The 13,036-nt window shown below is 34.7% G+C and overlaps 1 protein-coding gene across 1 annotated transcript in view; it reads left to right on the top strand.

The window, feature by feature from the left end:
- Positions 1-13,036, top strand: part of sif (guanine nucleotide exchange factor still life) — a 653,408-nt gene that overhangs the window by 54,047 nt on the left and 586,325 nt on the right.

The raw sequence follows: 13,036 nt of genomic DNA, 5'->3' as shown, positions 1-13,036 counted from the left end.
ACACGAAACATTTGTCTTAAATGAATATTGGTCATGGAATTCTACTACAAAATTTGGATTATTGTTGAACCACCAGCGACAATTTTGGGAACTAACTCTTCCGTTCGACGTGAAAGTTGCCTCATCTGTCTATACAATTCCGTAGGGAAATGCGATATCATTTTCTCTCTCACCTTGGAAACAAAATGCAAATCCTACTCAAATATCGGAATCTCTTCTTTCAAGAGTGTGTATGAACTTTGGCTTATAGGAATTGAATTTATTTTTGTTCAAAATTCTTCTTACAGTTTCTCTGCCAACCCCTGTATCTTCACTAATACCCCTTCTACTAGTTTTTTCGGTTTCAACAACGCTAAAACAAACATTGAATTGTTTCTCTTATCCTTTATTGAATTATGTGGTTTGTTGAAACGATTGTCCACAGCGCCAGTTTCTTTGAATGTTTTCAATATCCTTCCCAAGGTACTTAAGTGAATATTCCTTCCTGATAGCCGGTGATTGAAAATCACCATCTCGATATGGCAAATTCTCACCATATAAAAAAACGATTTCCACTTTGTCTTGTGTGGATAACATTGTACATAAAAGTTATTTGTGAATGTTGAATCTACGAAAATCTGTACAGAAAACAACTAGATCCATTGAACGCAATAATTTGACATTAACCAAAACTAATAATTTGTTTCAAAATCCTACTAAAGAAAAATTTTATTTCGTTTTAATCAGTACCTACTATTTTCTTCTCGACATGTTGCATTAGTCTTGTAATGTTTAAAATCACGAAATTTCATTATTAGATATGAAACTATAGGTCAATGTTTAGTTTACAGAAAAATATAATATTTCGGGTTAGTTTGTAACTGAATAATTATTGGTCAGAAAAATAATCAAACTGGATAAAGATCTATTAAAAAAGGACTACGAGGGTAATAAGAATGAAGAGAAATATGTTTATTCGATTACTGACATATTAACGTCCATACATTGGAAATCCGTATCAGTTTAACAATGAAATTAAAAAACTAGATGAACTTTGCAACAATAAAGAATAATTTCTGGAGGTGTATTCATATCTTTTTCTGGTAATAGGCCAATGGGGGTATTTTCTGGGTAAGGTATGTCATTGAAGTCTCCTATTCATCAAAATTATGAAATTTAAATCAGGTTTCGTTCGAATCGATAGAGCGAAAGATTCGAAAAAATTGGAAAAAAGTCGAAGTGACAGTAAAGAATCCAAATTTCGAGCAAGGGCATGAAATTGGAAAGTGAGCAACTTTTTTTGGCACTTTTCGAAATGAAAAAAATGTTTTTGAGGATTTTTGAAAATATGTCAAATTTGACAGGTTCAGGGTAGAACATGACAAAAAAAAAGATGCTGTTTTCTACTCATTTTTCAAGTGTAAACCAACTGCGAAATCGAATTTTTCATATCTATCAGAAAAAAAACTTTCATATGTCGCAAGCTGTATGTGTGACACTGTTCACAGATATGTTAAAATAGTGTTTGTCCCTATGTTATAATACTGTTTTAAACGACTTATTCAGAGCCGTGGTTGTAGCTTTTGAAAAAATAACCCCACTGGCATTGAGTTATTCATTTTCTGATGACAACATCTTATACAGGGTGAATCAACAAAATTTCCTTTGTTCATTGTTATCAGAAGAAACAATTGTTTGAATTGGTAATTTTTTTTGCAGTCAAATTGATCAATACTATCTTTGAAAATGATTTCCTCGCATACTGGATTATTTAGCCGAGCGTAGCCAACTAAAGTTATATTTTTTCAAAAAGAACACCCAGTATATGAATACGTCATTCGATTCCATATTATTTTAGTTCTCTAAGAAATTTTTGTTTTCAAATTTCCATTGCGGCATTCCAGAAAAACATACTTTGTAGACAATATTTTTTTAATTCACCAAATGTCTACAGAAATTAAGTAGTTTTTTTTTAGGAATAGTTAGTCAATATCACTATAATATTGAAACTATGATAATTTCTAGATTCTCAACTTCTGGAAATAATATATAGGGTGTTCGGTAAAACCGGTCAAGTTTCATTAATTTTCAAACAGACATGTCTTTTTTTTCAAATGGAACACGCTGTATTTTTGTAGGAAATATTTCAACATTTCACAAGTTTTAGTAATTGCTGTAACCACAAAAAATGTATTTTCCAACGTTCCCTTACATAAATTTGTTTTTCGAATATTCAAACTAATCGCTAGTACATTAGCTGATAGTTATCAGCGGTTTCAACGTTAAAAAATGTGTTAAAAACCTTAAGAATATTTATACTGCTTTTTTCTTCAAAAACCCAGTTATGCATCACTGACATCAAAAAATGAATCTCAGAATTTGTCAATAACGCCATGTGTTGAAGTTATTTCGCGTGTAGATTGTATAATTTCCATTATGAATTATGAATTGGAAGATATGATGCAAATGGTCTATGCTTTGTGGGAAGCTGACGTAAACTGCCTCCTTGCATCTAGGATTTACAAAGAAAAGTTCCCTGAAGAAGACAACCAGATGGAAGGACATTTCAGGCTCTAAAATCAATATTTGAAAGAACTGAAAATGTCAATCACGAGAAGTTCGAACGTATCTGCCTTGTAACAAATGAAAAGAATACATTTCAAATTGCTCTTCGCCTTGTTGAAAATCCCCATGTGAGTACCCGAGACCTGAGCAGGGAATTGGGATCTTCTCAAACCAACGCGTTTCGAATGATACCAGCAAGCAAATTTCATTCTTACCACATGCAAATGATGCAAGAGTTAGGAGGAAAAAAATTTAAAAACGTGTTCATTTCACTTGATGGACTCATCAACATAACATCAAGCGGGCTCAAGCTGAAATCATCCACAAAGAGGAACACTGGATTAGAAGAAAATTCTGAGAAGCCGCGTATATGTTGTCCAACAACGCATTTAGTCAAGCTAGCGTAGAGATAAGTAACAGATGGAAACCTCTATTCAAGCGAAAAACGACTATTTCTCGCCAAACGGTCATCTCCTGCTAAAACCAATGAAGCCGGGAGAGGGACGAGGGGATACGTGAAAGCACTCGATTGACCTATAAATAGTCAGATTTCGGAGAATCAGCTAAAAGGGTAAGGGTGCTGGGCTCCAACCTGATTGAAATAAAGATGCTTGGTCAGTCTATTCGTTAGTTAGGGAAGCTATAGATTATGCCGTAGACGACCCCTCCCTATATAGAAGGCCCCGACACTCTGTCGAATAAGGCCCTCATGTCCCCCGTTGAAGGACGAATAGATTTTTCATCCATGCCACCCCAGCCAGGTAGGGGTATCCCGTGAAGGGCGGTACTGATGTCTGAGGACTTCATACCGACAATATCCCCTCAGTCATGAACTCATTTGTCCTTCTTCGACAAAAATCAGCTAAAAGGGTAAGAGAGCTGGGCTCCAACATGTCTGAAATCAAGATGGCTATCGTTATCACCCGAAGACGATTGTGAATACTAACAATCGAAACGTTTTTCAATTTTCAGCTTTTAATAATATATCAATTTTTTTTGGTTGTTGCTAGTATGTTATTTCTTTGTGATTTCAGTTTTTTGTTTAATAAAATTGTTATTTTCGGTTAATCTTTTCAATTTTTTTCAGGGATTTCAAGTCAATTTATATTATATTAGACAATGAATGTCCGAACTGATGAAATAATTGGTTGTCTCGTCATTTTTTGTAGTGGACGCTGACAGGGATAAATCTGAAAGTACTAGTATTTTTCTGCTTACGTGAAATCGCATCGGAAGAGATCCAGAAACAGTATTTCTTCGTAATTTTGGATTTCATATGTGAACTTCACCTTTTGTTGAGACCAGACACAAAATCCTCTACTTCAGTCCTATTTTTGTCGTTATCTACGTATCGAATTCAAGTATGTGAAAAGTAATCTGAACTTTTCGTGTTTTTATTTCAAATTTGCTTATGAACAAATTGGTAATGCAAACAGACAACGGATTGTTCATTGTTCATATACGTTATTCACTACGAAAAAGCTACTGTGTTAGCGAAACATGTCGTGATATATTATTTTTTTTCCAAATAAAGTTTGTGGAGATGAAATCGTGAGTCGTAGTTTATAAAATTACTATGTGATGGAATTGGACGATACTTGATGGAAATCCATATTGTGGGATTTTCAGTGAACAGTTTACAAATCCACAACACTACACAATTGCTTCCTTAGGCAAGTTTTGATACTGTATGAACGCGTTTCAGAAATCTATTGTATAGTGAAATAAGTGTTGCGGTTTCGTGAACTGTTAACTGAAATTGAATTTAAATACTCACGCTCTTTGTCCATTCATATGTCATAACAGAGAACAGGTGGATGCGGTGTATACAGAATTTTCGAAGGCTTCCAACCATAATCTTCTTCTTCTTCTTCGTGAACTTATGAGCTTAGGTCTTGATTAGGTCTCAGAATCTCATCTGAATAAACGCAAACAGCTCGTGCAGTATAACGACTTAGACTCTGATATCTATATAGCTAGTGGGGTACCACAAGGTTCCAATTTGGGTTCATTATTATTTTTGATTTCCATCAATGATCTTTGTGAATCATCGAAATGCAATGAGTTATAGTGTTTGCAGACGATTTAAAGCTTAATACAACTGTTGAATGTGTGGACGATTGTATTGACTAACAAAATCATTATCTGAACACAAGAGAAATTGTCGTATCGGACAAACCGACAAATCTCAAAAAAGAAGGCATTCACAATATATCATTTAAGATACAGTAGTATTCGATGAAACTCAAAATTATTTTCCGAGAGTTTATAGAGAGGCAATAGAAATTCAAAAACACAGAGATGATTCTAATAGGAAAGAAGAGGCGATGAACAATAATGAAATCTGGCTACCTCTCTATGACTGTACACAAATAAGGTCAGGTAATCCAATTAAGAGAAACCAAGACACGCCCACCAGTGATAATATAAAACCGGAGTCAAATACCGTTATCATACTAAATGCGTTTAAAACAACGGGAACAAGTCAAGCACCAACTCGACCATTTCGACCGTTACCTCATCGCAGTAGTAGACGAAACGTCAGTCGTAAAACCCTGCAGATCACGGCCAGAAACACTTGAGAATAGTTCTCATACATTTAATTCAGTCTATTACCCAATTGGTGTGATCAAAAGTACTCTCCACTCAATATCAACAAAAGTAGAAAGAATGCAGCGATGAATTACACTACTATTGCATCAATTATGATAATTCAGAACGAAATGATGTCATACCCGATTTGTGTGTTTGAGTTAACGTCTATTCATCATATCAACCAAAAAAAATTTCCCAGCATACTGCACATATGACTCCATTGTTAGGAATTTGATGATGCTATTGTTCTCACTTCTATGTATAATTGAGAACGTCGAAGAAAACAGGCTTTTGTAATATTGTTTTATTGAACTTTTGAACGCCCAGATTGACTGATCCGTATTATTGTCTAGTTATCGACTAACAACTAAACGATCCACACCAACTTGTAAGTTAGAGCTCCGATAAATTTTATATGCACCGATTTCAGTGAAATATGTGACTATCGTGGAATTTTTATATTTATTTTTATATATTTTTATATTTATTTTTATAGAACCTTAAGTATGTAACAAATTATTTTCTGTAATTTTTTTTTCCAAATCTATATTTCAATTTTTTTGTTTTTCTATTATTTCCGTTATACATTGTATCGACTTCTGACTGTTTGCTTTGAGAATGGGTTCACTGTTGAGTGATAAAAGGTATATTATTATTATTGAAAACAGCGAACTGAAGGAAATTTTGGATTATCCAGTTTCAAATGGGTATTACAGTTTCCATTTCATTTTAGAGAACTTTACTCAGAGATATATTGAAAGTTTTTAAATTTTGGGAAGTTGATTTCATCAAAATGGATTTTTCCATGCAACTTGATGTATATGGAATGATTCCTCCTAAACATTCAATACAAAGGCAGCAGATCTTCAAATATCTCTATTTTCGAAATACTTGTGAGCAATATCGGATTTGACGTTCGTATTTCATTAGTTCGGACTTCCGTGGACTAATATGGTATAAAATAATTCAAAATTCCTGAAAGAATTGATAAAATTGAAAAGAATAGCAGAAAATTACAGAAAACTGAAAATTACAATGAAATAAATACAAGCAACAATTGAAAATTTAATAATTAACAAGAAATAGAAAATTAAAATTGAAAAATCAAAAATTGAAAGATTTCAAATCAAGTTACTTCACGACGTTTAGATTGTTAGTTTTCTCAATCATCTTTGGGTGATGACTGAACTTCTTCGAGAGACGACACTTTTTTATTTCTTATTAATTGTTCAATTGTTCATTTCAATTTCAGTTCAGAAATTTTTGCTTAATATATGTTTTCACCTATTCTTTTTGATTTCATTGATTCTTTCAGGCATTTCAAATAATTTTATATCTTATTAGATAATGGAAGTCCGAACTAATGAAATGTACCATGAAACATTGTCAATCATCTTCAAACAAACTTTGCTGTCCATGTTGAAAGAACTGAAATTTCTTGAAAAACTATAACAAAAAATCGACGACTCTGGATATGATTTCGAGAAATGACTTCAAATATAGTGGAGTTCCATTGAATATCAACAACAAACATCGATTTTATAGTCATTAATTCGATTCAAAGTATATAATAGACGTAATAAGGTCATCGTCCTTAAGGAATCTGTACAAGTGCAAAGCATAATAAATGAGTTGATGGAAAAGTCGACTAATTGTTACAGTGAAATAATAGCTGTATATCACGTGAAATGTTGACACTGATATTCATTTCGAAAGTAGTAACGGGTCTTCCAATTAGAGCTTTTCCCTGCTGATAACGAAAAAAATAAAAGTTTTATAACATACTAGAGATATATTTATGGTTGTGCGTAGTTAGACAGTGTACATTTGTGTATGGAATACAATATTTGCCAAATGACAACGAGGACTTCTCCGGCAGCACACATTTTTTTGTGTTTTAAACACATTTGTGGAGTTATGTCACGAATTATTCGTGTAATTTTTTATTTCAATCGTTGGATGGTTGGGAGATTGTTTTCTTGGGCTTTGATTTTCACATAGCCTCACAAAAAATAATCGCATGATCTTGTGGCGAATTTATGTCTCCATTTCTTGAAATAATTACCCCTCCAAACTGTGTACGCAATTATTTCAATATTTTTTGTGCTGTATGGCATATCGCACCATCTTGTTGGGATCACAAATTTTTTACATCGATGTCCATTATCTCATCCAATAAAACCATCAATCATCGTTCGATATCGCTCTGCGTTCACTGTAACAGCTTGTTCGCCCTCAATTTCACAGAAATAAGGACCAAATACGCACCAAATTGTCACACTTTTCGGGAATCTGCCTAGTATTTTTTTTATCCCGGATGCAACTATTCTACTGATTCACCTAACCGTTCAAGTAACCAAGGAGGAGTGGAAGCCGGTAGATATGGTGGCAGAACACAAACGAGAATCGCACTCAGCTTCGGACTTAATGCAACTGTGTTCCAGGCAGAAGTAGTGGCCATCGAACACTGTATAGGAGAAATGAACACGCAGAAGGTCACAAATAAAACCATTGCCATTTTCTCCGACAGCCAAGCGGCAATTAAGGCGCTCAGCTCATTTCAAGTCTTCTCCAGACTGGTTTGAAGCTGTCTGAGTGTACTCAATCTATCTTGGGAACCCGGACATGAGGGTCACAAGGGCAATGAGGAGGCCGATATTCTAGCCCGTGAAGGCGCATCCAAGGCTTTGATCGGCCCAGAACCCTTCTGCGGGGTAGCGAAGGCATGTATAAAGACATCCATATATTCATGGATGCAAGCTGAATTGATAAATTAGTGTAATAAGCTCCCAGAAATGAGGCAGGCGAAAGAGCTCATAAAGAAATCATCGCCCAGATTCATGGAATACCTGCTAAACCACAACCGTAAGGTTGTAAGGGCAGTGGTGGGTCTACTAACGGGGCATAGCCGGCTCAGGAAATATATGAGCAACATGGGTCTGACAGAAACCCAATGAAGGTTCTATCAAAAAGAGGAAGAAACAGCACTGCATGTGCTCTGTGAATGCGAAGCGATAGCAAGGCTGAAATACGCAAGATGCGGGGAAGAGAAACCAGAGACTGCCAGCTATATGAAGGGGTCAGTATCAAGGCTATGTAGTCTCATCAAAGAGATCAAGCTAGACCATGACCTCTAATTACCAGGAAGCATCACAATAGATCAGAGAAGGTCGCAGTGAATCAGGCCATGGGCTAGCTCCTCGACAATCTAATCTAATCTAAGTGGAAATGAGCCTCATCACTTATTCAAAATCATTGTCCTTTGCCTTCCTCTGTAGGATTCAATTACTAAAATAACGGCGTTATTCATGATCGGCTGGTTTGAGCTCTTGTGTAAGTTCAATTTTGCAAGGATTTTTCAAAAATTACCATATTGAAAGTTTAGCTGATGCCCAAAGGACATTTGTAGATTCTCAGCAGCACTTTTGCGAACTTGCACAGATCCGGTATTTTCGAATTTATGCACTATTTTGCGAATGGTTACTTCTGAGGAACGATTGCATACATCAAAGTAATCACGAATTTGTCAATATGTGGCTCTTACAGAAGACCCATTTTGAAAATATGTTTTGATAATGTGAACACGTTATTCGACTGAAAAGCGCTCCATTGTTAAAATTTTAATGAATTCATCAAAGAAGAAAAAATTGAATAAAAGATTTTAGATAAAACGAGTGGCAAATGAAAACAATCGTAACTTCTTATTGGGAGACCCTTCACATTACAATGTATTGAATATCATAGATCATCAACTGGTACTGGTATTGTGGATGTGATATATGTAGTTTCAGTTATATCATTTAATGAATAATATTGTACCATTTTTGTTGGTAGTGAAGTTTTCCTTTTCATTTTCAATGATCCCACAGATGCTCCAGAAATCATCTGAGAAAAAACTGTGATAGGATGGCCTTTCGGTTCCATGAAAAAAGCCACTATGGACTGTACAGTTCAATCTTTCTCTTGGAGATGATCACTTGGTGATTGAAACACGTGTCGAGGTGTTGGAAATAACGTTTTGTTGGGATAGAACTCCAGTAATATTCATTACTATATCGAAGGTTCTAAGCAGGGCATCAAAAAGAATACACAGTTTTGAAGTTGGTTGGACTAGAATGAAAAACTATTTCGATAAAACTGTTCAGGTTTGAACTGCCCAGGTTGATTTTCTAGGGTGGTACTAGGTCTAATCGTTTCGATTCAATTTACTGTCGTGCACATTTCGAACTTGAAAAGTATATTTCAAGTAGAAAAAAGCATGTGACACGTTTTTCTTGAGGCACTAATCCAAGTTCTGTGGGCAAATTAACATGAGAGAATTCTTTTCTGTTTAGTAAAAAATCTCTACACCAAACACTTCTGTTATAACGTATTCTCTTTGCATAGGCTTTCAAACATTTTATGCACCATTTCAGTATTGATGAAACGGAAATGACAGACTTCTACAGTTTTTCTTCAAATGATATCGGAAACGTCTGTGGTGGATGCCTTCAACATAACAACAAAAATATTTCAAGAAGAAATTCGAAACAATTTACTCGAAGTTTCAACGTAGTAGGAATCTGACAAATGCATATCAGAAAAAAATACATTTCCTGGCAAGTTTCTTCACATACGGAATTCTTTCAGATACTTCTCATTTGTCCAGCAAAAGGAAATCGCTGAAATCGATTAAGTTAACACTAACAGACCGGTTTGGAGTATTACTTATCATCACTGCAAGAAAGATCCAACCATGACAGGATTATCTTCTGGTACCCGAATGATTTTATCGACGCTTCACGGTCACAAAACCCATGTCCGGAATTGCAGGCACAGACATGTATTATCATTGAAAACATTTTAAACTGAGTAAAATTTTCTTTTCACCAAGGAGTCAATTATAATTGGGTAGAAGATTATTTTATTTCAGCATGAAATTTCGATTTTTTAAAATTATAATTTTCAGATTTTTTTTGAAAATCACCAATATTCCTGATTGTGGTGAAAAAAATGTAGGGCGTATTCAGGACTTTTGCCCTTTTCGAGTTATACAAGAAAAATTAAAAATGGTGTTTTTGGCTTTCACGAATAGAATGGGTCATTTCAAATAATATAAAAAAATAAAAAATCAGTTTTGTTTGTTGTTCAAACGTTTCGTGTCATACCGGCCACCTTGAATTTTTTTCTCTAATACTGACCTGTCTCTTCAGCAATAAAATCAAAATTCGGTGGTATATCACACTTGATATTTTTGTAGCATTTCATGTGAAAATCATCACTTACAACAATCAAATAGAAAAACAATTTATTTCATGATGAAATTTTGGGGGAAAATGGTTGTCTGATGGGTGTAAGTATTGCTATCACATGCATCTCTCAGTTTTTGTTCGAGATGTTCGATATCTGTACTAGGCGTCGAAAAACTTTATCCTGTATTTCTGGACGGAAAAATCTGATGGAATGATATATAGGGATGGATAGAGCTAACCAGGCAATTGGTCTATTGTTATCAATACATTTTGATTTGTATATTGCATCTGAATGTTTATTACTGTATTATGAGATGGGTCACCGTCTTCTTGAATATAGTGTATTTCACGGCTGATGCTCAGTAGCAATTTCAATTACCAGCCATTGAACTTATTAGATGAACAATGTTATCGTCTCGTCGGAATTATTGGTAATATCTGAGAAATCAAAACAATTCACAAAAGAGTTAACGACAGGACCGCAATTGAAAATTGTTGTCACTGCTGATGCCTGTTATTCCAAGCGGACTGCTATGAGAATATCAAGTGTGATATGCCACTAAATTTATCATTATATGTGATGAAAAAGACAGGTCCGTATTTAAAAGAAATTGATGGTCACCGTATCGACATGAAACGTTCAATAAAAGATCGTTATTGTTCATTTCGAATAAAATGAAACTGTATCTTTTCCATCTTCTAAAATTTTCTGAAATAACAATTCTATTCATATGAAACCAAAAACGTCATTTTTAGTTTTCCCTGTGCAACTCAAAAGGGTGTAAGTCCCTGTGAATTTTCATTGACCAATGTTCTGTTCCCCGCAATAGTTGCTTTTTTTCATTCAATCATATTTGTAACAGTTGAGAATAAAGCGTTGTCACCTCATGATGAAAGGAACGACCTGTATCAAATAATTATATTATAATTGTTCTTTGTAACAACAATAAATGTGACTTGATGAATGGCAAGCATCCCAATTAGTTGTTGAATTTTCACTATATGATTGACTGAAAATGAAAGAGTTTCATTTCCAGATTTATTTCTCAGAAAATGTTAGATGAAACGTCACTGTCGGATGGCTAAAATGTGTCTCGAACCGCCACAGGACCCTATGGTTTGTTTTTGTTGAAGCTAACTCAACCTCTCATCATTGAAATTGATATTATCAAATATCACTGAAATCAACTGAAGCATACTTACAATATTCTGTTTGAAAAAAAAATCTGTTTAAAATCTGTTTTTTCGTTAATCAGCTGTCGCACCCCTACAAACAACAACCCTCAGAAGTCGAAACTTGTGCGAGCTGAGGATTAACGAGGTCTTACCTTTTAACGTGTAATTCCTAACACGAGTTGGACGATAGCAAGTGAAAATCGATCGTTCAGACTAGGGCTTGAACCACCGACCGACACGGCAGTCAATTTGAGTGAGTGAACAAAGCACCCACGTCGAACCGCCTGGCTACCGACCGACTTACAATATTATTACAAAAAAATTATTTTAAAGAACGATTCAACGCCTTGTACAAAACACCAATGAATTTCCGAATTCATATAAAATTATCTGAAGGAACAATGTGTTCAGGCCAGTCGTTCCTCACCTACAGAGTGAGGAACATATGAACATATGAACATATGAAAAAACTACTCCCCTGGCTAATATCACGAAGGGCGTTGAATTATATCCGGCAGGTGTCAGTGCAGGATTCTTAACAGAAATAACTCCTGCATATGCTGTTAGCGATACAACTGCCGGAATCGATTTTCAATTATTGGAACACACTTGTAGATCGGTTTTGGTATACTTGATCACTCATCAGTGCAAGGTCCATGTGGATATATAGTTGGTTAGTATAACGACAGGCAGTTGTATCGCCAACAGCATATGCAGGAGTTACTTCTGTGAAGAATCCTGCACTGATACCTGTCGGATATATTCCAAAGCCCTTCGTGGCATTAGCCAGGGGAGTAGTTTCATGATAGGTTTCTTTCCATAATCCTTCTGTGTAGGTACGGGAAGACTGGCCTCAAAAAATTGTTTCTTTAGATAATATAATTCAAAACCAGTCTTCAAGTATGCCCACGTACTATAAGAATAAAAACTATTTTCATGTGATTTTTTTTATAAAATTATTTCATGAACACGGTCTTACATTCTTTCATCGCAATAGAAAAATATCCTTTATAGACATACAAGAGTCGAAATGTTATAACTCAATAAAAATATATCCACTTGAATATACTGTTTGAACTTCTGCTCAGTATATTCCTATACAAGCTTTCATTCTACGTGTAATGTGTGTATGTCTATATTTCCTCAGCATATGTAATTTCAAATAAAATCTTGCAACTGTATTTCAAAACAGATATGACAATGACAATGTATGGTGAGCACAGTGACGCCATTCATAATTCTGAATAAAAAATCAAATAGTAAATCTCGAGACAAGCATTTATACAATATAAATTGTGTAATGCAATGAATTCGTGGTTTGATAAGTTGATTTTCTTCTTTTCGAATTTTGTAAATGGAAGCTTGTACTTGAATTATTTTTATCATTGATTTATTTACGTTATGAATACATATCGAACATGAATGAAATTGACCTACAGACAGAAGTCGTATCTTGAACCAGAGTCTAGTTGAGAATGATACACATTTCT

The sequence above is a fragment of the Leptinotarsa decemlineata genome, unplaced genomic scaffold (genome assembly GCF_025532065.1).
Source record: "Leptinotarsa decemlineata unplaced genomic scaffold, Ldec_3_MD MMD2_tig00000505_RagTag_RagTag, whole genome shotgun sequence".
In the NCBI taxonomy this organism is placed as follows: domain Eukaryota; kingdom Metazoa; phylum Arthropoda; class Insecta; order Coleoptera; family Chrysomelidae; genus Leptinotarsa; species Leptinotarsa decemlineata.
Note: the sequence above shows the minus strand (reverse complement) of the source record. Positions and strands in the feature narration are given on the sequence as shown.